General features: G+C 50.2%; 1 protein-coding gene across 4 annotated transcripts in view; it reads right to left on the reverse strand.

Annotated features, from left to right (window-relative positions):
- GSN (gelsolin) overlaps window positions 1–27,756 on the reverse strand; it is a 116,897-nt gene that overhangs the window by 37,685 nt on the left and 51,456 nt on the right. The window contains exons 1-2 of one of the 4 annotated variants that reach the window (XM_032633807.1): window positions 21,519–21,834; window positions 9,622–9,710 (exon numbers count right to left, since the gene is read on the reverse strand). The gene's annotated coding sequence lies outside the window, so the exon portion shown is untranslated. Of the gene's footprint in view, window positions 1–9,621; window positions 9,711–21,518; window positions 21,835–27,756 lie in introns of those variants that run through there. The other 3 variants (XM_032633811.1, XM_032633810.1, XM_032633809.1) reach the window with 3 other exon arrangements.

The raw sequence follows: 27,756 nt of genomic DNA on the forward strand, positions 1-27,756 counted from the left end.
CCTTGACTTCTATCTCTGCAGCCTTGCATCCAAAGCAGGGTAGAACTGAAGGGTCCCAGCCAAGGCCCAGAGACCTGGAGGCCTGGAGGGATGGCTGGTGCCAAGGATAGGAAGGCTTCTTGTGGGGGGCCTCAAGCCAGCACTTCAAGAGCCCCCCTTGCCTCCCACCCCATCCACAAACCTCGTTATGATGCCCTCCCCTCTCCTCTGGTCTCCTCCCACCCCAAGGCACAAGGGCTCTGGAGTCACTGCCCGATCCCAGCCCTGTCTCTTACTACCTAGGTGACCCTGCAAGTGACTCAACCTCTCTGAACCTGTGTCCCTGGGTATAGAAAAGCCAGACTATCTCACAGGCTTGCTGGAACTTGACACTAGTAAAAATCAGTTATGGAAAAACTCCAAATGCTATAGCATGATTAGAAATTCTCTGCAATTTATCTCAAACTTTTAACTACAATAGAACTACCAGAGATTCAAAGATATTTTTTTATCCTTACTAATCCCTTTAATTTTAATAAGGCTTTTTAAAACGTACTTTCTCCTCTTAAACACAAACAGAGGTATAGTATTGGAACCCTTTTGTTCCTTTCCCAGCTCACTGAATAATTGTAACCAGCTGGAAGAAATGAATGAGATCCAGTCCACAAAGCACAGTGCCTAGCACATGATAGGGCTCCGGAACGGGTGCTGTCTCCTTTCCCCAGGTGTTCTCCCAGCCTCACCTCCATCCAGGCACCTGCCCAATGACCCGCATCATCAAGCCCTCTGAGGGCTTCCAGAACGCTCTGGGACACTCCAGAGTCATCCCACCAGGCCATACATAAGGGCTGAGGCCAGAGCAGAGACGCTCAATGCCTCATTTACACTCACTTCCCTCTCCCGCATCCCAGACACTGTCCTGGTTCAGGGTTCCCATCTTTTCTCTGGAACCACTGCACCAGCTTCCTCAGTGCCTTCGACTCTCCCTTTATCCACAGGGATCACATCATTCCCTGCTCAAGACCCTTCCACGGACCCCAGTGCAAACTGAAAGAAGTCAGGACTCCTCAGCTTGGCTTTTAAGGCCCTCTGGGATCTGGTACCTACACGCTCTTGTGCAGCCTCATCACCCACTGACAACCCCCTCCACCTTCCCCCTGACACCCTCTGCGACACCTCTTGCCTCTATACTTCCTGCCTCCCGGAGAGCGGGTGGGGGGGGGGGGTCTAGCCTCAGCTGTGGCTCTGACTGCATGACCTCAGGCAAGCTCTTTGCCTCTCTGAGCTTCAGTCTCCTCATCAGGCTATTGGAGACCTTGTGCAGATGAGACAAGGTAAGGGAGTGAGCGTCAGGTGCCAGGAGGGCTTGGGCAATGCTAGCGCGGGAGCCACAGCCTCCCCGCTGCACCTGCACCTCCGTTTCCCCCACTCTGACAGCAGCTGGTGGGGATGGGCTCCTCTGCCCCAGCAGCCGTAGGGGCTCTCTCTCCCTTAAGCCCTGCAACTAAGACGCGCTCACAGCCGCAGTGGCAGCCAGGGAGGGAAGCAGGAGGGAGGACGGCTTAGAGGAAAATTACCCGGCTCCGGCCCAGCCAACAGGGGCTCACAGCTGCTCCTGACAGAGGGGACTTGGGGGCCTGGCAGGCTCTTCCTGAGCCATGAACTTGGCCCCAAGCCTTGACCCCTGTCTGAGCTGGTGGGGGGGGGTACTCTGGGCTCCAGTCCTCTGGGACACTCCCACTCTTTGGCATCCAAAGAGGCAGAGAGGAGGAGACAAACCAGACAGGCCTTTGTGAGAGGAGAAAATTGGCCCCTGCTGCCACATGCTGGGGCCCCAGGCACTGACATGAAAAAAGGACCCTCTGTGCCCCGTGGCCGTACATCAAACCCTGTACCCTGGGGACCTTGTTCTTGCGTCATATACTTTGAACCACGCCCAGCGTCCCATACACCGTGTTCTCTGTGTCCCATACCAGACCCTGTGCTCCTCATACCTTGTCCTGCCTGTGTACCCTAGTGCACAGTCCACGTGCTGCGTCCCATGTCACTTACACGTTGGATCACACACCATGCACCATGTCACTTCTGCTGTGTGATGTACTCTGTATAGACGGTCCCCGACTTGTGATGGTCCAACTTAGGACCATCCCTAGAAACCTGGTAGGGGGGCTAAGATCCCACATGCCTCGCAGCCAAAAAACCAAAACATAAAACAGAAGCAATATTGTAACAAATTCAATAAAGACTTAAAAAAAAAAGTGCTTTCAATTTTGAATTTTGATCTTTCCTGGGCTAGCGACACGCTGTACTATTCTCTGTTGTGATGCTGGGCTGCGGCCGCTCCCAGACAGCCACGCGATCACCAGAGGAAACAACCGGTACACTCATAACGATTCTGCACCCAGACAACCATTCTGTTTTTTCACCGTCAGTACAGTATTCAACAAATTACATGAGATAATCAACATTTTATTATAAAGCAGGCTTTGTGTTAGATTTTGCCCAAGTGTAGGCTAATGTAAGTATTCTGAGCACATTTAAGGTAGGCTAGGCTAAGCTATGACATGTGAAGGCAAGGTAGGTTAGGTGTATTAAATGCATTTTGACTTAAGATATTTTCAACTTATTGGGACGTAACCCCATTTTAAGTTAAGGAAGATCTGTGCTATCTATCATCTTTTGAATCCCACGTCCACTGTCGCAGGCCCTGTCCCTTGGAAGTGTGTGCCATAAACCTTGCCCTGGGTTCACACACTGTGTCCCTTGCTCCGTGATTCCCATCTGTTGTGTGAAGGTCAAGGAGGAAAGGCTCTGGGACAGACTCCTAGTGCTATCAATCGTTACCTACACGACCTTGCAAAAGTTACTCCCCTTCTCAGTGCCTCAGTTTCTTTGGCTATAAAATGGAAATGATATTGACATTTGCCTAAGAAGTCTTGTCGTGGGGATTGAAGGAGATATAGCAATTACAGGGCTTAGCCCAGTGCCTGACACACAGTGAGTCTATCAGATGTTTGCTGTATTGTTACAACTGTGCCCGCGTATCTGTACCACATCCTGTGTGCTGCCTACCAGGCTCCCTCGACCCCAGCCCCTACCGTGCATCAGGCACTCTATCACGTTAGTCCGATTCAACCAAAGAGCTACAAGGAGGCTATGCCTCCTCCCCTACGGGAGAGAAATCCAAGGCTCAAGGAGGGGCGATAACCTGCAGGAGGTCACACAGCCAGAAAGGGTGAAGCTGGGAGCTGCACACAGGTCTGGGCATCCAGAGAGACAGTAAGTAGATTAGTGGTGGGCTAGGAGGTGGGTGTGCAGATTGCTGGCCAGCGGGCACAGGCACCTTGTAGGGGTGATGAGGGGTGATAAAAATGTTCTCAAACTGGATTGTGGTGACGCTGGCATCCCTCGTGTAAGTTTACTAAAAATTACTGAATTAATTAAAGCCAGTGAATTATATGTATGTAAATTATATGTAAACTCACTCCAGCAATTTATGTAAGTTATACTGCAATAAAGCTGGTTTGGGTTTTGGTTTTTTAAAGCCCATGCGCTTCCCGGGCACCATTCCGCCAAGGCATTCAGCAAGAAAAGTGCTCTCCGTGAGTTAGTGCTGACGGTCAAGCAGAGGCTGAGCAGCCCCTCTGAGGCCCAGGGGAAAGCAGCCACGAGCCGCATGGTTCCCAAACACCTCTGCAGACCAGGTGTGCAGCAGTTACCTGGGGAGCTCCTGAAAACCCCACGCCCAGCGTCTGTCTATAGCTCGGGGTGGGGCCTGGGAACTTGGGGTTATGAGGCTCAACCTGGACTGGGAAACGCTCATCAAAGCCCAACATCTCTCGCACTTGGGGAAACTGAGGCCAGGCAGCACTGGGGACTTGCCAGATCTAGTCCATCGAGCAGTAGGAGGGCCTGGGCTGGAATTGGGGCCGCTTCCTGGTTCCTTCTCTCCTTCACTCCTCCTCCCACCCCACTCCTCCCTGGCCCTCAGCCTCCTGGTGACTCAGGGCTCTGAGTCATCCAGGGGCACCAGGGAAGAAACTTCTTAGGAAAAACAATCCCCAAACAAAGCTTCCCCTGATCTGGGGAACAGAATAGGCCCAGGGGGTTAAAAGAGGAAGGGGAGGAGAATACAGGGTGGAGTTGGAAGCTGGGACCCCAAGACTTGGTCTTTCCTCTCCACCACTGAGCCCTAGAGAAGGCGCTTCCCTGCTCCGACCTCAGTTTCCCCTGAGTAAATAACACCTTCTACTGCACATAGAAGCTCAATGTGGGCCAGGCACATGAAAAGTCCTTCTCAGCTTTGTCTTGCTGACAATGCTTCCCCAAAACTCATGGCTAGCATCACGCCCATTTTACAGATGGGGAAACTGAGACCCAGAAAGGTTCAGCCCAAAGTTACACAGTTAGGAAGTACAGAGCAGAGTCCAAACCCAGGGCTATCTGACTCCAAAGTGCTACCCTCACTCCTTTTAAAAATACCTACCGTGTAGCGTGGCATGCTGATCTTGTCTCATAAACCGTGTAAGGTCAATGGCCCAGTAGGGGCTCAACCACACATGCTTTTCTCCTTTCTTCCCTGTGTCAGGTCCTGCCTCAGGACTCCCCGGCCCAGTGAGGCACACACATGAACTTGGGTATTCACCCAAATGGCTCTAGGCAGCAGGAACACAAGGCAGGAAGCACCCAGGGCCTGATGAACCACAAAGGAGCACTTGAGCAGGGCCTTGAAGGATGAATGGAGGTTTGTCTTTGGGGAACAGGGAACCAGCACGCCAGGCGGAGGGAACAGCAAAAGCAAAAGCTCGGAGGTGTACCCCCACTGGAAAATGACACTGGAGAGGGATGCCTGGGGTTAAGACCTGGTGGGTAAACACCGGAGCGGCCTGACTGCTAGGGGTCCTGGCCTGATCTGAGACAGTGGAGGATTTTTTAAGCCCGGAGAGAATAGGCTCGGAGCTGGTTTCATCTCTGCAGAGGGCCTGGCTGGCGGATGAACTGGGAGTCAGGGCTGGGACTTCCCCTGAGGCCTCCCTGGAGCTCCTCTTCCAAGCAGGCCTTGGGGACGACCCTAGATCCCCTGCTACTCACCCATGGGTCAGAGTCGCCCCTGAGGGCCTCTTCCTCCACCATAGCTGGGCTGGGCAGAGGACAGGCGGGCCTCTCCTGACCACATCAATCTAATCACATCGGCCTATAAATAGGGCCCTGTGGCTTAGTCTAAAATAGCTGTGCCAGGCCCAACTCCACAGGCACACAGTTCCAGAAATGCTCCTTCGCCTTGACACAGTTAAAACCCAAAACTTCCTCAGGACACTACTGTTCATGCTCTAATTCACTTTCTTAAACACGAGGCAGTGGGCTGGGGGGAAGAGCCCACCCACCTACTGCAGGCTATTGGAAGTGGGCCTTGTGGCTGCTTCTCTGCTTTCCGCTCTCTGGGGACCCTGAGCAAGTCACTACCTCTCCCTGGGCCTCAGTCTCCCCAAATGTAAACTGGGAGGTTGCACTTCATATGCTTGGGGCCCTTCTAGCCAGGATGCTCCCCAGAATTGCCTAGGAGACACTGTTACCCCTTTCCCAGTCTACTTGGGAACTTTGAAATTGTCAGTATATATATATTTTTTAATGTTGAGCCTTCTTTTAATTAATTTTTTTTTTTATTTTTGGCTGTGTTGGGTCTTTGTTTCTGTGCGAGGGCTTTTTCTAGTTGTGGCAAGCGGGGGCCACTCTTCATCGCGGTGCGCGGGCCTCTCACTGTCGTGGCCTCTCTTGTTGCGGAGCACAGGCTCCAGACGCGCAGGCTCAGTAGTTGTGGCTCACGGGCCTAGTTGCTCCGCGGAATGTGGGATATTCCCAGACCAGGGCTCGAACCCGTGTCCCCTGCATTAGCAGGCAGATTCTCAACCACTGCGCCACCAGGGAAGTCCTGTCAGTATTTTAAAAATTAGAATTGCAATAAATACTTGAGACAGGCCCAAGCCCTGCCACTGAAGGGCTGGGTGACCTTGGAGGAGTCACTATCCCTCTCTGGGCCCCAGATTCCTCAGTCATAAGATGAAGATGCTGGTAGATTGATGCCTGAGGTCTACGACTTTTTTTTCATTAAAAAATTTTTTTTTTGTTTAGTATTTATGAGAACCATGATAGGCCAGTCTTGTGCTGAGTGCTGGTGCTAAAAGACAGCTAAGACCTGGTCCAGCTCTTGGAGCCCAGCCCTGTGCCACACCCAGTGGGGGAAGTGTAAAGGCATTTCCAAACCACTCGGCATCCCACTATAGGCTCCCTTCAGGGCTTCTGGGGACACCTTGTTTCCAGTTCACATTACAGATTTATGGCCACAGAGGAGGCCTCCCAAAGGGGCAGATCATGACAAGGACTGAGCCATCACCAACCAACAGGGAAATAAAGATAACCAAGCCACCACTAGGTACCAGGCATATGCTTAGGACTTTACTTCCCCATCATTAATCCTCAACAACCCTAATATCACCCCCATTTCACAGATGAGGAAACTGAGGCTGAAAGGGGTTAAAGGACATGTCAAGGGGCACATAGCAAGTCAGAGCCAGAGTGATGCTCAGACCTGCTTGCCTCTGGAGCCCAGGGTGTAACCAAACCCCAGCTCAGGAGGGCCAGCCAATGGGGGAATGACCCAACAGGACACAGAACAGAAAGAGGCACAGAGCATTTTACTGTGTGTGTGTAGGTGGGTGGGACTGACGAGGCTTCACCCAGTGATACTCATTCTCTCCAACCAGTTCACAGCGTTGCCTCTTCGATCCGCCCTCCCCTCTGCCTCCCACCAACAACTGACTGTTCTCAGATCCCATTGCTCAAGCCACTCCTCAGCTCAAGACCTGCCACGGCTCCCTGACACCCAGAGGATCAGGACCCTGCGTTCAAAGCCTCTCCCATGCGCGCTCTCCCAGTCTCCCCACCTCAACCCCACCCTCCTGCTTTAGCCACTCTGCTCACTAGTCCCCAAGCACAGAGGTTCCACCAGGGGGGCCAAGCCTTTACACGGGCACCTCCCTTGCCTGGAATGCCCATCCTCTCAGCCTAGCGCCTGACTCAGGGGGAAGCCCTCTGTGGCTCCCAGGGCCCCAGGCGTCAGCCACCGCAAGTCTGGATCTCCCAGGGCAGGACAGGGTCTGATTCACCTCCTCTCCCCAGTGCAGAAGTTCAGCAATGAAAAAAAAGGTAAGGAGCCCAGAGAATGCTGTACAGTACACATTTCAGGGCTACCCAACACCAAGCCTTCGACTGAGGAACAGCGTCAGGATGCCACAGTGTGGAAGAGCCAGAAATTACAGCCTCGGGGCTCAGCAGGGTGGGGCTGGTGACTCTCTTTCAAGGGTTCTAATAATGAAATCCGGGCAAACCTCTCCCCTACTTTAAAACTTCCAGTGGTTCCCCAGGGGTCTAGGAAAAACTCCAAACCCTAACCAAGGTCCCCAAGGGCCCACACGACCAAGGTGTTGCCTGGTCTCCAGGCCCTTCTCTCGTCGTGCTCCCTTCTTTCAGTTCCTCAAGGCCACACTCATGCTGTTCCCTCTGCCTGGGGCTCTGTCCCTACCCACTCAGCCACCTTCTACTTCTTCTTCAGGTCTGAGGGTTTTCAGGAAGGCCTCCCTCATCTGTCCAGACAAGATCCCATCACACCCACCCAATCCCATATGCTCCCGTAACGCTGGTCCTTTCCTTCATAGCTGAGGAAAGAATGAATTTGTTATGTGTAGAACAATGTATGTAAGACCCAAGACGGTAAGACCACGAGGGTTGGAAAAATCTCGTTCGTTGCTGATTCTCCATCACCCAGTCCAGGGCCCAAATATCTGTCAGGTGAATGCAGGCATGAATGAATGAACGAGTGAATGAACTATGTTACTATAGTATCATATATATAGTAACTATGTTATTATACGTGTAACTCGAGAAAGAAGTAGTCAGAATCCTGCTGAATGTTTGAGGAAAAAAACCAGGGCCCTGATTAGGAAGGTCAGAGAAGTAGGAGATATAGTGAATGGTGCAGCCCACCAGAAGCAAAAAAAAGAGAGAGCTTCTAGAAGGAGGAGGTATCCAAGGCTCCAGAGAGGTAGGACATGGAGAGCAGAGGAAACACCACTGGATTTTGACAAGGAGGAGGTCACCGGCGGGGTCCCATCAGAGGTGGGCGTGAGGTAGGGCACAGCACAGGGATGGAGGAGGGAAGGGGTGAACACGTAAAGCCCTCAGCTGACAGGTACTCACTCGGTGGGTGCTCACTTCTGCAGAAGTGGGAAAGCAGAAGACGGTCCCTGTGTCATTGTCGCCAAAAGCATTAACACAGCATAACTCTCTTTTTGGTGACAGATCACTCTGAGGCACTTTGGCTCTGGGAGCCGTCAGGGCTCAGTCTCAAAATCAGGAGCATCAGAACCAAGACGGCCCCCATCCCTCCTCTCTGGGCAGCATCAGGGATGCCTCTTTATCTAGAACCCTCGGGATGCGGCTACAATTGGACAAGTCCCCCTCTCCAGACCCAGCAGGCCTTGTAGGAATCCCCAGCTTTGAGGATACAACATTCTGGAGACCGTCGGAAGACCCTTTCATCTAAGCTTGGGGAAAGAGGAACAGCTCCAACTGCAGTTGGCTTGTCGTGTCACTCCCCACCCCCCCCACCCCCACCCCCACCCCCCCCCCCCCCCCGCACCCCCGCCCCCGGAAGCCAGCTGGGCTGCAAGGATGAGGAAGCCCTGAGGCATTCAGCCCCTTCTCCTTTTGGCAGCTAAGGGTGATGTCATGACCTGGAGGGGTGTTTTCCAGGCTCTCCGCATGGTTGCTATCACAAACGCACTTCTTTCTGTTCCGACACTGGAATCTGGGTTATTCCCCTAGGGCTGCTACTTCCCTTTTCCACAGCTCACAAAGCCCTTCAGCATCTATGAGCTTGTGCAGTACTCACGACAACCTCGTTAGGTGAGTGGGGGAGACCAATGCACCCATTTTACAGGCAGAGAAACCGAGACCCGAGCTGGCATCTGAACCAGGTCTCCTGCTTCCAGCCGAGGACTCTGCACTCCACCCCCTGCCTCTCAGCCTCCTTCAGCGGGTCACCTGTGAACCTGATAGTCAGGCGGGCCCTGCCCTGCCAGCCATCCCAGGTGGGTATGACTCATCCACTTTCCCCATGACTCACACTTCTCACTCCTCCTATGGTCAACAAGCCTGGAGCCTCCTTGGCAGCCGTACCCCAGCTTTTCTCACCTCTCCAAAGAATTCCTACACCTCCTCCTCACGGGAGTCCACCCTCTTACAGAAGCACTAACAGAGGCCTTGAGAGGGAAAGCGCTTTCCCACAGTCACCCAGCAGGCAAGCAGCACAGCCAGGCTCGGGGCCCAGAAGCCCTGGCACCCAGCCCAGTTCTTGCCTCTTCCCCACGGGATCACCCTTGTCTGGCCTCCCTCTCAAGGGACCGTGAGGGGTAAATGAAGTAATGAGCAGAAACATTCGCTGAGCCTTACTAGAAAAACCTCGGCGACTGCCTTTGAATCCACTTGTGGCGACCAGCAGCTGCTTCCACAGTCCCCTCCAGACTCCCCTGGGCAGCCAGGGCTAGGTTTAGAAGGAAGCCAGGGTGTCTGCACTGCTCTACCTACCTTGCAGGCTGTTGGGTGAAGACGGTTGCTCCTGTTGGGAGGTGTCAGGACCAAGGCGGAAGCACGGTACAGGGCGTTATCAGCACCACCTGTAAAGAAAGGGCCGAGACTCCCAGGGTCAGGGGCTCAAGATCATCTGGTCAAAGCCCCATTTGATACTTCCACTCGTCCCCAATCCCCACCCCCCCTCCACACCAAGGTCACATAGCCTACTTGCACACCTCCAGCCATGGGGCACTCACTTCCTGCCAAGGCTGCAAGACCTTCTGTTGGAGAGTCTGGCTGGTTAAAAGGCTTGTCACAAGGATGTGCTAAAATCTCTCTTCCTATGCCCCATACACAATAGTCCTAACTCTACCCTCTGGGGTCACCCAGAACGGGTCTGCCACCTTGTTTCCCAATGTCTCCATAGAGGCTTGAAGACAATGACCCTGGGCCCCTCAAGTCTTCTGCAAGTTGTACACCCCCCTTCCTCCAGCTCTTCCTGAGATCAAGGTGTCTGGTTCCCTCCCCCTGCTTCCCTGATCTACTTCAAATGAACCCGGTCCCTACTGACAGCACAAGCCTCAGAATTCAACATTTAGCAGAGCTCTATCCAGGGCAGGGCAAGCAGAACTCTCACCTCCGTCATTCTAGATATCATGCCTCTATTAATCCAGCCTAAAGTCCCACGAGCATTGAAGGTAACCTCATTGCATGACTGGATTTAGCTTATGGTCAACTTCAGAGCTGTGGTTCAAGATCCTGGAGTTAGACAAAAATGGCCCCTCATTTAACTAATATGTAACTTAACCAAGTTCCTCCATCTTTCTGAGTCTCAGTTTTCTTCTCTGTAAAAGAGGGATTATGTTAGAACCTATCCCATAGGCTCGTTATGAGGATTAAATGATATGTCTAGGGTTTTGAACAGTGTATGTGCTTACTCTGATTATTAATCTCTAGGCCTTTTTCTAAAAATTATATCTTTCTCATACTGTACTGGTGCAGATCGGGGACCCAAGCTGTTTACATGCCGTGTCCCCACCTCCATGCTTAGCATTGCTCTATTATTGTAAGGCTGTATTATCCCTATCTGGTGACGGGTCTTTCCCTCCCATCAGACTGTGAGCTCCATCAGACTGTTTTGCCTTTGAAACTCCAGCGCTGGCACGTGACCTAGCAAACAGCAGGACCCGTGGGTATATGCTGGATGACTAAACGAAGGGCCAGCCTTTCAGCTCCCACACTTTCAGGGACGACCTGGATCGTCACCCTACCTCACTCCCAGACTCATTCACAGCTCATCCACGTTCAGGGAGCAGCTGAGCACACTCGCTCCTGCCTGAACTGGTAAACTTCTCTGCACACACCTCCTTCTCCAAGCCAAGGGGAGACAGTCCAAGATTCCAAATTCAGTGGAGCCCTGCAGGCTCCTGGGATTAAGACACAAATGAACCCTATTCTTAGCTGACAGTAAATGGCCCAGACATTCCTGCAGATTTCTGCATTGTGAGTGGCACCAGTGCATAGCGAGGGATCTGGAAAGAGGTCGGGCGCTTATCTGGGCCCCATGACCTAGATGCCCCTAAATGCCACCTCCATGGGCCCTCTTCAAAGAGTTCCACAGAAACTTCCCAGTTCCACGGGATAGATCAAAGTAGAGCTGGGTTCCTGCAAATGACTAATGACGTCCCACTTTCTGTTAACTCCCTGAGGACAAACCTTTCAAATCCAGCCCCCTTCTCTTTGACACACCTCGAAATCTCACACTCATCCTCACCGGCAGTGCTGCATTTGTTCCCAAGTGCCACCTGTTTCACCCTCAATGCTCTCCATCTCAGCATCAGCACCGTCACCCACCACGTACACCCGGGGCCACAGGCCAGACACCGGGGCACCAACCTCTTCAGCCTTCCCTGCTCTGTCAATCTCAGCTGCAAAACTGCCTGCTGGTTCTACCCTAATGCATCCACTTCTCCCCACCCCCACTGCCAACATTTTGGTCCAGGCACCATTGCCTCTCACCTGGGATACTGCAGTGCTTCCTACCTGGTCCTCCTGCTTCCTCTCTCCTCGCCTGCAAAGGTAAGCCCAGACCACCTTACTCCTCTGCTCAGACTCGACCATGGCTCCCCGACAGCCCCCAGGTAAAACACAAGATCCTCAGCGAACCTTTCAAAGCCTTTTACGATCTGCCCCCATCAGCGCCTTGAGCCTCAGCTCTCATCAGTTCCTGTCTTCCACCCACATCCCTCCAAGCTCCAGCCAGAGGCGGCTGCACTCTGTTCCTTGAATCTTCCTGTAATCTTTGCACAGGCTGTTTCCTCTGTTCCCAAACTCTCTTCCATCCCTCCTGTTCTTTTCTCCCGCTCATGATCAAGCCCAGCTTTCCTCCAAGAACTCTTCTCTAACCTCCCCTTCCCCCGTGAGGCTGAGCTCCACTGAGCCACCACCCATCTCCCCTGTCACACTGTTAATGGTCTGTTTCCAAGTCAGCCTCCCCCATCAGACCAAGACCTGCTCCTGGCTATCCCAGCGCCTAGTCTACGGCCGCCACAGCTCAAGATTCATCGAAGGAAAAAACTGGTAAATCACATGCATGCACACATGCGTGTACATGTGTGTGCACACGTGCATAAACACTCATGCGCACACGCGTTCACAGAGATGGCAAAGGGTACAGGTGCTGCCATCTATGGGCAAAAAGAGCATTACACTCTTTTCCAGGCTCTGGACACCGGGAGCCCCAGAGTTTCAAACTCAGCTGGGTTTAGAATTAGCTCCAGCTAACTCCAAGTTGGTCTGTTTTCCATTTTGGACCTTAAGGCTGCCACAACTTAGAAACAAGGTCCATAAACCACTAGCTCTAGTCTACCACCCACATGTTGGATGGAGCCATAAAGAGAAGGTGTCCTTCCAGTACTCACCATCCCAGTCTGGGGCTCGTGTGGTGCCTGTTTGCTGAATTATATCTTAGAGAGGGAGAGAAGCACTTTCTAATAGTCAGAGCTGCCCACAAGTGGAAAGAGTGAGCAGAGAGCTTGCCGTTAGTGAAAGGGTACAAACACCAGGAACCCCATCTGTCTGGGTGGCTGAAGAGGAGCTTTCTGCCCTGGAGCGGGGGGCGGGGGGGGTTGGTGGTTGGGGGAGGCTGGAACAGAGGTGTTCTATCCTAAAAGACTGCTCCCAGCTCACTGGGAGGACCCTCAGATTTGGTGGGGGCAACGTGTTATCTGTCCAGTAACGCCAGAAGGATTCAAATGGCCGCCCCAACGACAACAGCTGTCATTTTTTGAGCACCTACCAAGTGTTAAATTCCTTACATACACCATGTCTCATCCTCACAATAACTCAGCCAGCAGATGTCACAGTCCCTATTTTGTGAAGGAAGAGCAGAAGTTCAGAGAGGTGAAGCAATGTGCTCAGGGTCACACAGCTAAGATGTCGGGCCAGCTCCCATCAAGTCAGGCTGCCTCCCCGATACCTTGGTCTCACTAAATTGCAAGCTATAAGGCTGGGCCTCTCGCTCACTAGAGAAAAATATAAAGCTCCACTTACTCTAGACCGGGGTTAGCAAACTTTGACAGTAAAGAGCCAGAGAGTGAGTATTTTAGGCTTTGCAGGCACATAACCCTTTCCGTTGCATATTCTTCCTTGTTTAGTTTTGGATTTTCTCTTTTACATTTTTACATCTAAAAAAATGTAAAAACCATTCTTAGCTTAGAGACATACAAAAACAGGCTGGGGCTTCCCCGGGGCTGTAGTTTGCAGCCTACAGCTACAAAAGAATAATATTTATAATCTTGAGTATAAAAACTTCTGGTGGAAATGTTTATGCCAAATGCTAGGTCCTTCAGCTGTATTTCTCCCCCTTCAGATGGCTTCCTACTGAGTCACTCTCTCCTGAAGAAGAGCCCTACCTCGCTCTGCAATTAGGTAGCAAAATATTTCAAGGGCTGTTCAGATTCTAGAAACTCATAACTGTGGACCAAATACAGTTCAACTCAGTGTTGTGAAGAGAGGAGGGAGGCAGATACGATGGGTAGAAAGAACCTCGAAGAGAAGACACCAAGAGATGTGGGCTCTAGTCTGGGCCCTTACCAAAGGATTTAGAACCTTACTGTGCAAAGTGTGGTCCCTGACCCAGCAACATCTGCATACCTGCAAGCCTGTTAGAAATGCAGAGTGTCAGGCCCCACTCCAGACCTATGGAACCAGAATTGCATTTTCACAAAATCCCCAGGTGATTTGTGTGCAAGATAAGCTTGAGATGCTCTAGAACATTCCTTACATCCAACTGCAACATTGTTAACAAAACCCCTCCCCCGAGGAGAGAAAGGGTCCAAAGGCATCTTTTTTTATGTTGTAATATTAAGTCTCTGCCCTTAAGTGACCCAAAAAGCTTGAGGCCACCCACTTTAGGATGCACATCAAGAGACCAAGACCTGCCGCTGGATCTTGTAATTAAGCCTTTGACTGGTGGAAAGGTAGACCCAGGCAGACCAAAGAAGGTGCCCGTCCCCATCTCACAGTGGCGGAAACCGGCTAGAGAGGAAAATGACTTTCGCAGGACAACACTGCCAGGACAGACTCGGGGTCTGACTATGACCAAGTTCCTTTCTTCCCAGGTCTTGGGTTTAATAATAACTGAAATCCTTTTGGTTTAGACCAGAACTTTTGAAATCTCACAAGTGGTGGAGCAGAAATCAGAGAACTTGCTTTGTGCTTTAGGAAATTCACTGGCTCTCTCTGGGCATTAGCATCCCCGGCCATGAAGTGAGGAGGTGGGACCAAGCAACTCCCGAGGTCCAGCTGTTATGGTCGGAATCGGGAAACGGTTTCAAGGCGAGGAGGCAGTCAGGAGAGAAGCCTTCAGCAGAGGGTGACCACAATCACAACAAAGTCTCTGCACTGGAAACAAAAAGGCAAGTCCATCTGTCCTAAGCATGGAGGCAGAGCAGTGACCGGGCACAAGCTCAAGGTCTTATGGCAAGTGCCAAGCAGAAACTGGAGTGAGAACCAGATTCTCTCTGCCTCTTCAGCCTGGGATCTTAATCGTTATCCCTTACTGATGCTGAACTGTGCAGATCTACAGGCACCTCGTTATATGGCACTTCTGTTTATTGTGTTTCACAGATACTGTGTTTTTCACAAATTGAAGGTGTATGGCACCCTGCGAGCAAATGGCCTTGTGGCATCATTCTCCCAACAATATTTGCTCACTTTGTGTCTCTGTGTCACATTTTGGTAAGTCTCGCCATATTTCAGACTTTTTCATGATTATTATATTTGTGATGGTGACCTGTCATCAATGATCTTTGCGGTTACTACTGCGACTCGCTGAAGTCTCAGATGATGGGTAGCATTTTTTAGCAATAAAGCATTTTTGAATTAAGGTATGTACATTTTTTTTTTTAGAAAGAATGCTATTGCACACTTAATAGACTACAGTATAGTGTAAACATAACTTTCACATGAGCTAGGAAACCAAAAACCTTGTGTGACGCGCTTTATTGCGATATTCACTTTATTGTAGTGATCTGGAATCGAACCCACAATATCTCCAAGTTATGCCTGTATTTGCTAAATGAAGAAATGAAGTAGATGCTTCAGGAAAATGGTCCCTGAGCCTTCTAACAGGACAGCTTGCCTTTTGATAACCAGCTTCCAATGCTCCTTAAAGAATGCTGCCACCCTTGTGAATGGCTGGTGGAAATAAAGAACTGCTACAACCTTTCAAGGGTGGCAATTTGGCAAAATGTAGCAAAAGCTGTAAATACATCACTTTTGACCCAACAAGTTCATTTCTTGGGCTCTCTTGTAGAAAATAATGAAAGAGGAATAATTTATGCACTAGAATGTTCATTGCAGGATTGTTAATAAACAGCCTGGATGCCTAACAATACAGGGTCAGTTAAGTGAACAATTCACACCATAGATACAATAATAGAGAATAATAAAAAATCAGGTCAGCAGTTATCATTTTAATAATAAAAACGTAAAACTTGTTTTTTACAAATAAAATGCATTATTTCACTTCTTTAAATCCCCCAGACTATTGGAATGAAAGATTTTAAATAAACATGCATTTATCTACTTAGGTAGAATAGACTTTTGTTTTCTAATCATTTTTTATTTTTTAACATCTTTATTGGAGTATAATTGCTTTACAATGGTGTATTAGTTTCTGCTTTATAACAAAGTGAATCAGCTATACATAATACATACATCCCCGTATCTCCTCCCTCTTGCGTCTCCCTCTCACCCTCCCTATCCCACCCCTCTAGGTGGTCACAAAGCACAGAGCTGATCTCCCTGTGCTATGCGGCTGCTTCCCACTAGCTATCTATTTTACATTTGGTAGTGTATATATGTCCATGCCACTCTCTCACTTTGTCCCAGCTTACCCTTCCCCATCCTCGTGTCCTCAGGTCCCTTCTCTAGTAGGTCTGCATCTTTATTCCCGTCCTGCCCCTAGGTTCTTCATGACCATTTTTTTTTTTGATTCCATACATATGTGTTAGCATACGGTATTTGTTTTTCTCTTTCTGACTTACTTCACTCTGTATGACAGTCTCTAGGTCCATCCACCTCACTACAAATAACTCAATTTCGTTTCTTTTTATGGCTGAGTAAGTATACTTTTAAAACTCTTTTAAAAATTAAATTTAGAGTACTAAATAACATGAAAAAATATTTATGTTATAACGTTGGGAAAAAAATGAAAAGAATAGATTACAAACGTGGTATGACCACAATTATATGCGGGTAAAAAAAAAAAAATGTGCTGAAAATATCAGGAAGGAAATGCACCCAAATGTTAGCGGCGATTATCTCATGTTGGCAGAATTATGGACAGTTCTTATTTTTTTATGCTATTTTTACTTTCTAGATTTTCTATCATAAAGAGTTATATTTAGAACAAGAAAAAAAGTCATTGGAGGAGGCGGGGAAAAGTACCCATATCCCATGGGTATCCCACCCATACCACTTTGCCACTCCCCCAAAATTAACTAGTATTTACTGAGTACCCACCAAGGGCCCAGCACAGCCACAGCCACTATAAAAGGAAAATTAAGGGCCAAGCCCCACCCTGAAGGCTCACATATACCGGATATATATTCTTTCTCTGGCAAATAAGCGGAGCCCAGATGATATCCTTGCTGAAGCTGGAAAGAAATAAGGTTGTTTGCTTAACCAGTTCAGCAGAATAAATAAATCTACTCCCACTGGTGTGGTGGCGCCTTCATCCGAGTTCCCTGAGAAGCTCTGCGGCCCTAACTGCTGCTGGAGCCCCCTTGGGAAGAGCATGTTTCAGGGATACATTACAGCCCAGGAAGAAAACTGTTATCCCTGAGTCCAAGCATTGAATGTAAGAGGTTTTGAGGCAGAAGCGGCAAGGTATTGGAAGGAGTAGGATGGGGGGGCCTGGGAAGGAACCTAACTGGCCATGTGGTCCCTGGGGACCCCTGGGCATGAGAGCTCACATCTCCAGGCTTCAGTTTCCTCATCTGTGAAATGGGACCCATAACAACCTCAGGGCTACCGTGAGGCTCAAAAAAGAGAAAGTAAGGCATTTCAGCTCTCTAGGTTGAACATCAATTTCCTTATCTGTAAAACTGAGTCAATATCTCCTCCCTAGTAGAGCTGTTAAAAGATTAAACAAGGCAGTGAAGACAAAAAGTGAACACAGACAGTAAGAATACTACAGACAGGGGCCCTCATCCTTATTGCTTATAGAACAGGGACTAGGATACATGAATGAATCCTAGGCCTCAACTTCCTTATCTGTAGAATGGGCAACCAATTCAACACACAAAGACCAGATTTATGAACAGTAGCTGAATCTCCAGCTGGCACTGGTGCAAGTCACTTAAACAAAAATGATTGCTGTGGGCTCACTTTATGCTTACAGACGTGCGGGTCCCATGTTCCTGCACTGAGCACAAAGCCCTGACTCAGAAGCCACCAGAGCTGGGAAAGCCTGACGTTATTCTATCCACCCCCCTAGTGCCAGGAGGACACCGGGGCCCAGAGGAAGGCAAGGATTAGCTCAAGTCACCCAGTATTTTGTCAGTGGCAAAACCAGGACCCAAGCCTAGGCCTTCTGCTGTCCAGCCTTGCCCACCACGCCTACTGCTGTCCTCTGCCCTGCCCTTAAATTGTTGATGTGGTCCCAGGCAGGGCAGGGGAGAGCAATCAGTCTACAGCCGGGGGTGGAGAGTGGGGAAGAAAAACCAGAGAGCAGCAGGAACCCAGCCTGCCTGTGGTCTCCAAACTCTCAAACCACACCAGGCTGAAATATGACACAGGCTCACTCAGTTGAAAGGGAGGAGATATTTTTACTTAACATCCCCCAGCTGCCTGAACACTGGTCTCTTTCTTTCCCTCCCCCCCAAAATGCATAGCTCCTGGGACCTGGTTTTCCCTGCTTCTGCCAGCATTTTCTCAGGAAATAACCGTGGGGCAAGAGGGGTGCCCACTCTTCCTGGCTTCCTCAGAAAGCTTTCCAGAGCATGGGCTCAAATGATGAAAGGAGGGAGACTGGGCCTGGCTGGGCCCCCTGCTAACTCTCTGAGTGACCCTGGGCAAGTCTGTGTCCTCTCAGAGCCTGAATTCCCTAAAACGGAGGGGAGATGGACCTACACTCTGGAGTCCTGTAGACAGTACAGAAAAGCATGAGTTTACGCACAGTCCCAAGAGGCCCCTCCAGGCCTGTGTGCTGCAGAGCTGAGCTCCCCAAGCCACACACACTGATTTGCATCCCTCGTCACAGCCACAGCAAAACCCCCCCTCAGTTCTCATCATGTCAGGACTAAACAGAACCTCCGGGAGAACATTTAGTGCAGTGATTAAGAGCTACAGCTCTACAGTCAGTCCTCCAGAATCCTGTCACCTTCACCTAACAGCCTCACAACCCGAGGCACGTTATTTAGCCTCTCTGAGCCTCAGTTTCCTCCTCTATAAAAGCGGATAATAGTAGCTACCTTAAAGGAACGGTTGTGAGGAACCAACAAAGTAATTAATGTTCCAGAGCTTGTTTTACTAAAAGGTAGCTTTTTATTATTATCATGGAGACCAACATCTCCATTTTACAGATGAGGTCACTGAGGCCCAACAAACTGGGACTTGTCCAAGGTCACTCAGAAGAACTCAGACTACAGCTCCACTCCAAGGTCAGTGTGTCTAACTTCTCTTAGTCCTACAATCTCTAATAACCAAATATACATGCTCAGAGACTAGATACAGGCTGTAAAGTTTTCTTGAAGAAAACCAGAGACCAATGCCTCAGCAAAGGATGACAGACCATGCAGAAATCATCTCCATGACCTGACAACTTCTCATGAGAGACCCAAACTGCCCACATGGAGTGGGGAGAAGTGACCCTCTGGCACTGGATGGCTAAGAAGTGTGAAGGCATCCAGTCTACAGCTCTTGCTTGTGCCAGCTTGGCAGAAGTGCACACAAGGCTGTCAACAGGGAAAGAAGCGGGTTGGAAAGAAGCGGGTTAGAGGGATGAAGCCCACTCTATACTCTTCTTTACGTTTGAATCTTTAACAATATTTTTTTGCTTTAAAAGTAAAACCCAATACTGAACAACTCAGAATAAGAGCAACCTTATCCAATAGCTACAAGCCTATTGTCTGCTTTCAGATGAAATTTACTGCAGGTTCTGACAGGTTCTTCAGCTGGGCTTCCAGAATCTGCCACTCTAGTCCATTCCGTGGTCACTGCTCTGGTTCAGACCTGCACTCTCTTGACCATCCAACAGCCTCCTCGGGATCTCCCTGCCTCCAGTTAGCCCCATCCAATGCATCTGCTACATCGGCCACAAGATTAATGAGCGTTTTGATCACTGCCTTCAGGATAAAGTAATTCCAAGCCCTTAGTTTACAATCTAGTTCCATTTTGATTTACGGTCTCAACTCCCACCACTCCACCTTTTGCTCATCTGCCATTCTAGCCATGTTGATTGTTCAGAAAACCTCAGTGCCTTTGCATGAGCTGTTCCAGCTTTTTAGAAAATGCCTTTTCCCCAATCGCTTTATGCCGTAGAAAACTATTACTCATCTCCAAGGCCTGGGTTGGCCAGACAAACTTAATCACCACTTTAGGCTGAAGTAGCTCTCAGTATTGCATGTTTGTTCCAACCACTATAGATGAGAAGCATCTTGAGGACAAATAGCTTTGTCCTCCTCGAGGCTCTGGGGCCCCTCACAGGGTAAGACACAGAACATGGACCCAGAAGAGCGCTAAATCCAGGAAGGAGGGAAGGAAGGAAATGCCATGAGAGGCAACCCCTACAGCCTCCTCCTGGGAGCTGCTTGCTTTTCCAGATTCATGTCAGTCCACAATAAAAAAGACTATGGAAAATTCTGGAGTAAAGTTCCTTTCCCTGATTCACACGGAAACATTTGCTGCTGTGAAACTCACCCGGGTGCCAATCCAATCCAAGCTCCCCAGGCTGTTTACAATTTCCCTGGCATTTATAAATAGTGAGGCCCCAAAGAGGAAAATGGAGTTTCGGGGGAGCTGGATGCCAACTGTCCCCAATCCCAGCCCACCTCCTTTGTTCCAAGGCCTTTACCCCTTAATTAACATCCCCAAGAAACACCAGCCAGCACCCCAACATGTGGGTGTGTGTTGGTGCAGGGGTGTTGCTGCAGGGCTCAGTTTCTTTGTGAAGCGAACTCGAGACTCAAGAAAGAGTCTACAGCCCCACCAGCTAGAAGGAGTCAGCTAAGTGAGGCCTGGAACTGGGTCCCAGCCCTGCCCCTTCCTCATTGTGTGACTATCAGCTAGTCACAAACTCTCAGGGCCCTTCAGTTTTCTCAACTGTGGAACGAACAGGGCTGCGAGGAGACTCCAACAAGCTATAGTCACTGTAAAGTAAAGTGCGGCAGGAGTTCACAGTGCCCTGGTCAGAAACATGGTCCTGGGAGAACAGGACCTGCAGGATTAAGCCTCAGAAAAGCCTCCAGAGGCCCTGCCTTCCACAAAAAGCAGTTACCCCCCAGGGCAGCCCTGAATGTCCTTGGCTCTACAGAGTCCTGGGTGTTGTAAAGATGTCCTCTCTGCTCTGAGGAAGATGTGAAAGCAGGATAAGGAGTGGATGTCTGGGCAGATGAGGGGCTGCAGAAGAAGCCAATGTCCCCTGCATCCCCCACAGTCTCCAAGGACCCAGGCTTCCTTCTGGCCACTGTCCAGAGCAGCCGGCCTGCACTGAGCCAGGAAACACTGCTGTAATCACGATCTGGGGCGTTTGGACCCAAGAAGAGATGGGGGCCTAGAGGGAAAGGGAGATTCCCATCATTGTCTTCAACTCTGAAAGAAGTTTCCGTGTGCGTCAGGGAAGAGAACATACTCTGCAGGGCGGGGAAAGAGACAGTACCGACAGGTAGCAAGTGCAAGCGGATTCCGGAGTAGGAGGAAGCACTTTCTAACAGTCCTGGGCCCTGAAAGAGGAAGGAGGTCCAGGGCTCCTCAGCGTCAGGGGAGAGCAGGGAAAGGCGTTAACCCTGGAGTCCAGGATCCGCGGAGCAGACCCGCCCAGCGGAGCCAACGCCCAGCCCGCGGGCTGGAGACCGCCGGCAAGCGAGTGCAGGGGTGACCCCGGGCCCACTTAACCCCAACCGCGCGAACTGGGTCAAAGTTAGTTCAGGTGCTTGCAGCAAACGGGGCCTGTGGGTGGAGGCCTGAACCTCCTCCTCCCCTACCCTAAGCCCCCAATCCAACTCTCCTTGGTCCCCTGGAAGACCAGCAAGGTGAGGGAGGAAGCTCTTCTCCAGCGATGCCCCGGCTGCCGGGCCGAGATCCAGGCGCGGGCAACCTCGGACCGGACCGCGAGAGGAGGGAGAAGGACCCAGAGGCCCGAGATCCCCAGATGCCCCAGGGTCGTGGTCGCTCCCCTCCCCTACCTGCTGCTGCGGCGCTGGCGACGGCGGCTGCTGGGCCCAGCTGTGCTCAGCTGGTTCCTGGCTGCGGGGCAGGGGCGCTGAGGTCGCCGGGCTGGGATGGGCAGGGCGCGGGCGGGAGCCGCCCTCAGGGCGGGGCCGCCGTGCGGTCGGGGGGGAGAGGGGAGGAGCGACGGCCCCTCCCCTAGGCGGCGGGGAGGATGGCGACTCTGGCTCCCGGCTGGCGTTCGTGGAGTGCACTGCATGTGACTTTGCCCCAGACCCCTCGCTACTTGCCCAAGGAAAGCATCAAGCTCCCTGCTTTACACGGGAGGAAACTGAGGCCCGGAGGCGGAGGGAGATCTGCAGGAACCTGGCGGGCAGGGGAGGAGACCCGGGGAGTGCTTGAGCTGGGCTGGGGCCAAAGAGCTCGGTTGGAATGGGCAGCGTGCAGAGGCGGATTCAGCTCCGGGGGAGGTCAGGCTTCAGGAGGCAAAACCACTGAAACCTGGGCAACCCACAAAACCGGGGAGGCGTATAAGCAGCAGCTAGACCCTCTGAAGGGAACAAAGGAGCAGAATGATTCCCAACTGCATTCAGAAACAAGAAATATAAGAAATGCCAAAGCGCATCCTTGTCTTTAAAATATTAAGCGGCGGCTTTGGAGTCAGACCGCCTGGGGTGGACCCCCCTGACACTTACTAGTCCTGTAACTTCGGGCAAGTGACTTAACGTATCAAAGTTTCAATTTCCTCATCTGTAAAATGGACATCAGAGTTTCCTCTTCACGGGGCTGCTGGGAAGACTCAGTGAGAGAAAGACTCTTAACACAATGGCTGGTACCGTGGGTTCTCTATAAATGGACGTTCTTATTAGTGTGACGGCGGATATTACTTTAGATGATAGAGCAAATCCGCCTTGTCAAAAAGATGAATGCCACGTCACTTTTAAACAAATGTAATAGTTTATTTACAGCAATAGCATCTCACATGCATGGGACGGAGAGCCATTTACGATGGAGGACGGCATAGGACAGCCTCCCAACAGTCCTGTGCAAATGTGATATCCAGGCCTCTTGCAGCTGCTCTGTGACTCCGAGTTGGGAGGCTTCACACTGCAGGAGACTAGAGCAGATGACTGCGAGGTCCATTCTCAGCTTAGGTGCTGGCAGCAGTCCCATGTTCAGCTGGGTAAACCTCCCTCCAACAGGAGGTAAAATGTACCAAGTCAATAATTGCCGAGTGCTGGGAAAAGAGACAGAAAAGCTTGTGTTGTCAAAGTAGCAGAGAAGCTAAGAGCACACACTCACTTCCTGGTTTTTCCTAGTGTTTCCACTGAGTAGCAGTCAGGGAAGCCACAGGGCCTGGGGAAATCCCAGCCTGGCTCTTCCTCTTGCCCCCAGTCCCTTTCTACAACTCTAGTAATTACAAGAACCATTTCTTGAACATCTTGTGCCATGCTCTGGGCTTCCCACATGCTACCGACGTTCATCCTCACCTTACCCGTTCCCTGCTCCCCCAAGGTAAGCGTTACCATGTGCAGTTTTCAGATGAGGAGACCCAGGCACAGAGAGGGTTAAGTAGCTCTCCCAAGTTCACACAAGTGACACTGTGCATGTCTGAGTCCTTGGCCCCCTCTTCTTTGCTCAATGTCCTCTGTCACACTCTGCCACTCTTCCTGGCTTGGCAAACTCTGTCCAGTTCCACTTTCTCTGAGAACTGAAGCAGGATGCCTCACCCCCAGGAGGCTCCCACCCTCACCCCCAGGAGGCTCCCACCCTCTCTCTGCCACTCCCTGCTTTTTCCCAGAGGCTGCCTGTGGCCCACTGCGGGACAGATGGGGAGGAAGGCATAAACACAGACTACTTGGTTCTAGGCTCTTTGATTACAGTCCCTGGTATACACATGACCTCGAATTATCTAACTTATCATTTCCAACCCCAGCAACTTATCTCAGGCAAAGAGAGGGAAACCTCTGAATCTGTGTCTTCAGATAACTGGAGGATATGATATTGGCATGGAGGAAACATTGGAGAACATCTAATCCAACCCCTCATTTTAGAAATGGGGAAACTGAGGCCAAGAAAGCAGAGAGGCTTGCCCACAGAACACTCTGACAGCTCCATTTGGTCCTGGAGAAGCCCATAAGTCTAGACTGTCACGAGAAATAATTTTTTAAAATGATTATGACAACAATAGTGACATCCAATAAGACATCGGAAGGCCAAGCAAATTCCTAGCGCTTTGCTCTATATACGTCAACAGAACAATGTGTGTCTCACAGCTAATCAGGATATATCTTGGCCTGACCCTTCAGTCAGGGTCAAGTCTGCCTTGCATGGATGCACAGAGGTCTCCTCTGCCTTGGTGTCTTATTCTCATTTCTTTCTAGACTCCTTTTTGTACTCCTCTCCCCATTGGTCTAGGGATCAGTAAGGACTGTTTGCCCTGTAGCTCACCTGCAGAGTGAATGTCTTCTTGTTCTTGCTGATATGGATCTCCTCTCATGGAAGAACTTTGACGTCTTTTGCCAGAAGACCACCTCTTTCCCAGGAGTGAGGATGGGGAAAACAAAGGCCACACCCAGGCCATGCAGTAGACAATTTGGGGGTACCCGCTCCCTCTTCTGAGACTGCCTTTCCCCATCCACAGTGGTGACCCTCACTTGGTACCCAGGTTGGTACTATAACTCTCGCCCCACCACAAACACAGTTGACACCATCTGGAGTGGACACCACAACCAAACTGCACTATCAGAGTTTGGAATTAGAATTTGGGACATAACAGTGGTGATTGATTAACTGGGCATGTGAGGACTGGTCATCTCTGAAGGCCAGTGCCACCATTGTGAGGCAGCTGTCTTCCACAGAGAAAGCCAATGAGACTCTCATTAAATGACTAGATGGGTGTGAAGAAACTCAGGGAGGAAAAGGCTGGGCTGACCAGGGAAGACTTCTGGATCTGTGGCCTCTTTTGGACGCAGACCTCTCCTGGAGCTAGCTTCAGAAAAATAAGTTATAAGGACAGGTATCTTTTGAGCAGTGAATGCCTTATAGAAGCAGAGCCCAAGTGGAGATGTTATGCAAAGGAGTAATTGAAGAAGTGCTCTCAGGAGATACCTTGGAATTATCTCAAGGAGCCCTAGGGCAGGGATGCAGCTGGGCCTCAGAGTCAGACTAGAAGCAGGGCCTGAGTACTAAGGAAACCCAGGAAGTACTCTCACTCCATCGTTCATCTCTGCCCATCTGCTTCATTGCTCTGGCTCACATGAGAAAAGCATCTCTGCTTTCCACAAAATGCCTTTTACCAGCAGTGAGCTGGACTCATTGTCTGTGGCCCACATGCTAACTTAGGCAGATACCTACCCTTTATCCAACTGACTCGAGCCGGAGTGGAGGTGGGTTTCCCCCATTCAGGTCTCTGCATTGAGATCACCTGTTTGACTGGGTACTCAGTAGAAGGAGGAAGTGTGTTTGCTTGGTTTTCCAATATATCCCCAGTGTCAAATAGTGCCTGGCACAGAGCCAGTGCTTAGCAAATTTTTACTGAATTAATTGATCAGTAAGTGAGGGAAATAAGAGATAAGTTTGGCCGGACAGAATGAGTTGTGATGCCTCAGAAGGACTCAGGAGAGGGCTGCACTTTGAATTTCAAGAGCTGCCAATCCTAGTGTCTTCTGAACGCCCCGGGCAGGAACATGTGTGTCACATTATTTTAATGAGAACTTAGAAGCACGGGTGCCATACAATCACTGTCAGCTCAGTCCTAACGCACAGTTTCTATGTTTCCACATCGTTTGAATTCCTAGAGGGCCTGATTCTATAATTGTGCCCCACACATGCCAATAAAATGCTGAGTGGCATGAGCTTTGGAGAGGGTCCTGGTGCTGATTTCCCCTCCGTCCAGCCTCCCAGGTTAGATTTTCAAGGAAATTGTAGAAGCACCCAGACACCCTTCTTCCTTCTGCCATGCCTGTCACTGCTGTCCACAGCTACACATAGCTGGCCCTACGACAGTGGCACTTTAAATAATAAAAACTAAAATTGTAATCATAGCTACCACTTTGGGGATGCTTATTGGCCACTTTATTATTTCACTTAAGTCTTACAACTACCTCCAAGTTAGGTATAATATTCAATTTCACAAATAAATAAACAGTCTCAGAAAAGGTAAGTAACCTGATTAAGGTGTCACAGCTGGGTGAGTGGTAGCCTGGGATTTGAACCCAGGTCTGTCTCCAAAGTCCAGGCTCTTTCTACAGTCAAAGTGAAAGTCAAGGGGAAGATAAAGGCTCTTCCATACCTTCTGTTCACGATCAGGAATTATTTCTCTTCATCTTGACAATGTTAGGGCCTGAAGTTGGGCCCTTCCCTGTACATTTCATATAATGTTTTATGAAAACTCAGTATTTCTTTATGTGGAAAGTACTCAGTATTTCTTTATGTGGAAAGTATCTGGAGTTGTTTAAGAAATGTAAGCCTGTTTTAAGAAAGGTTGTACACTGCTGTGCTTTACAAATAAAAAGTAATTCATAAAACCCCTTCAACACACACATACCAAAAAACCTTTGACGCAGTGCTATTTTTGTATCCTTTTATTCTGTATCCACATAGGAAGTTCATGTTTTTTGTTTTTTCCTTATTTACTTACTGCTTTTCTGAGTACAAGCCCTGTGCCTGGTGTGAAGGGCATAGAAGTGAATCAGTCATAGACTCAATCTTTGCAGGGTCTGTGGCTAAGGAAACAAGACAGTTACAATAGGGTGTTATAGGAACTAAGAAAGAGGAAGCTCAGCGTGGGGATGGGAGGAGAAGCTGGGGAGCAGACTCCAAGAAGACTGCAAAGAAGGAGATGAGCTGGGCCTTGGAGGATGCCTCTCTGTGCTTCAGTTTCTTCATCTGATATCTGTGTCCACCTCAAAAAGTTGTGAGAAAATGAAGTGAAATTATCTATGTCAACTGCTTGCTGCAAGGCCTGGGGCATAGCAGGGTCTCTGTAAACAGAAGCTGGTATCATTTACGGGAAGCCTACAGGTAAAGACACGGAGGAGTTTAAGAAGGGTGAGCTTGTGCCATCGTGTCTGGAATGCAAGGTACCGGACTGAGTTATGAAAGATGAGGCCAGACAGCAAGATGACAAGACAGCAAGAGGACGATTAGTCATAGGTGCCTGCTCCGGGCATTATCTCCTTCAAATCTGACAGCAGTTCCTCAGATTGAAACTACTCTCCCTCCCAGTTCCCAGATGGAGAAACTGAGGCTCAGAGAAGTGAAGTCCCTCGTTTACATTGCACAGCTTGGAAATGGCAGGACTGGGACGAGAAGCCGGATTTCACTCCAAAGCCACTGTCCCCCAGGAGGGGCTAAGAGCAGGCCAGGCTGAAGGGATGGGGCAGCGGGAAGCTGGCTCTCATGCAGCAGACCCACGCTGTTGTAGCCGGATCAAGAAGTTTCTGCGGAGGGGCACAGGGGCCTGCTGGCCTCGCAACCCTTGCCTGCCAAGGATTTAGCAGGAAGAGCTGGCTTTTGTTCTAGATGAATCAGCGCAGCTGTTTCTGAAAGCCCAGCCCCACTCTTCTGGGCTCAGCGGACCAGAAGGCATTCAGCTGTCCCAGCAGGTCACCAGTGGGGTGGGGGCAGGCAGAGCTGTGTGCACTGGGCCGCACCATTTCCAGAGAGTTATAGTTATCGCTCCGAGGAACAATGGGCTTTTCAGAGGTTGTGCTGCATCTTGGGCGCAGGTTGTGGTAGAAACACAATCAGACCAGCAATGCATTACCTTCTTTGGGATTTGAGGAATGGAAAAAGCAAACAAAAAGTCGTCCATAACAGCTGATTGGTTTGATCTCGTTCCTCTGCTTTCCTGCTCCTCCACTTTCTCCTCCTCCTTTCCCTTCCCCCTATTCTTTTGTGCTTCCCTCTTTCTTTTTTCCCTCTTCCTCCTTCTCCGCTTTCTCCTTTCTCATTGCTGTTTCAGCAGTAGCAGTGCTTTGCTGGAGTCCAAATAGCCTTGCCCGGGGAATGAGAACACCCGCGTTCACTCCCTGCCCTGCCTCTTTCTGGCAGGATGGTCCTGGGCAAGTCACTCATTCCTCTGATCCTCCCTTCTCATCGGCAAATTGGGACAATAGAAGTAACCCCCTCTGAGAAATGTTATACCTGGCTCATAAACCCAGGAGCTTCTCCAGCCCCTGCTTCTGCTGCACTGGCCCCAAGGACAGCCGGAGGGCCTCTGTCTCTTAAGATCTAGTAAACTGTCCTTCA

The sequence above is a fragment of the Phocoena sinus genome, chromosome 6, assembly GCF_008692025.1.
Source record: "Phocoena sinus isolate mPhoSin1 chromosome 6, mPhoSin1.pri, whole genome shotgun sequence".
NCBI classification, from domain to species: Eukaryota; Metazoa; Chordata; class Mammalia; order Artiodactyla; family Phocoenidae; genus Phocoena; species Phocoena sinus.